The sequence below is a fragment of the Peromyscus californicus genome, unplaced genomic scaffold, assembly GCF_007827085.1.
Source record: "Peromyscus californicus insignis strain IS unplaced genomic scaffold, ASM782708v3 Scaffold_13__1_contigs__length_99412109, whole genome shotgun sequence".
Classification (NCBI taxonomy): domain Eukaryota; kingdom Metazoa; phylum Chordata; class Mammalia; order Rodentia; family Cricetidae; genus Peromyscus; species Peromyscus californicus.
Window position 1 is genome coordinate 94,629,600 of NW_026294424.1, and position 738 is coordinate 94,630,337.

General features: G+C 54.2%; 1 non-coding gene across 1 annotated transcript; it reads left to right on the plus strand.

The window, feature by feature from the left end:
- Positions 1-247: 247 nt before the first annotated feature.
- Positions 248-376, plus strand: LOC128109195 (small nucleolar RNA SNORA76). Its single transcript, XR_008217735.1, has one exon. It is a non-coding gene; the product is annotated as a small nucleolar RNA SNORA76 (small nucleolar RNA).
- Positions 377-738: the final 362 nt, after the last annotated feature.

Consider the following 738-nt stretch of genomic DNA (forward strand, 5'->3'; position numbering starts at 1 on the left):
ACGCTCAGCACTCCCATAAAGATCCCGGCTCGGCAGGGCAAGTTTCTCTCTCCAGTGCCAGGAAGCGTTTGTAGGAGAGTCCTTGGGGCTTGCGAGCCAGTCGAGTTTAGTCAGAGCGCTTGTCTCAAAAACAAGGTGGAGAGTGATAGATGAACACTCCTGATGTGGACTTCTAGACGCCACAGCACCTACACGCATGTGCACTTACAAAGATGCGTGCATACACAGTGTAAAATCTTCGGGGGATGCGCTGCCTTTGAGCTCCCATTGTGCCTGCTCGCTGGCACTGAGGGTTAGCTCCACAGTGGCACATGCGCTCAAGCTTAACTAGGGCGGCCTGGCTATCGTGGGTGGTCCTTTTAAAAGAGCCTGACTTTGTGGGGTGAGCGGCAGGCAGTTTTCAGCCCAGACAACAAAGCCTTGAAGAGGCTGAGGCCTGGGGAACCATGGACTCAGTTGTGCGGCGAGTGCCCCATGTGCACAGTTTGTTATCCTTGCTCAGGATGCCCTCATCCTTTGTTGTGTGGTCCCTGAGGTGCACAGGCTGAAAGGCGAAGTGGAATGGCGGGGAGGGAGGACTTGGGGTTAGGTCTGTAGCAGCTGGCGTTGACAGGGACTGATTGCGGCTGGAGGTAAAAGAACATAACTTCAGGAGTACAGGAGCAGTGGCGTCCTGTTTACTAAAACCTTGAGGGCAGCCAGTTAGTCCCGCAGTTAATATAGGGAAGGACACCTCTA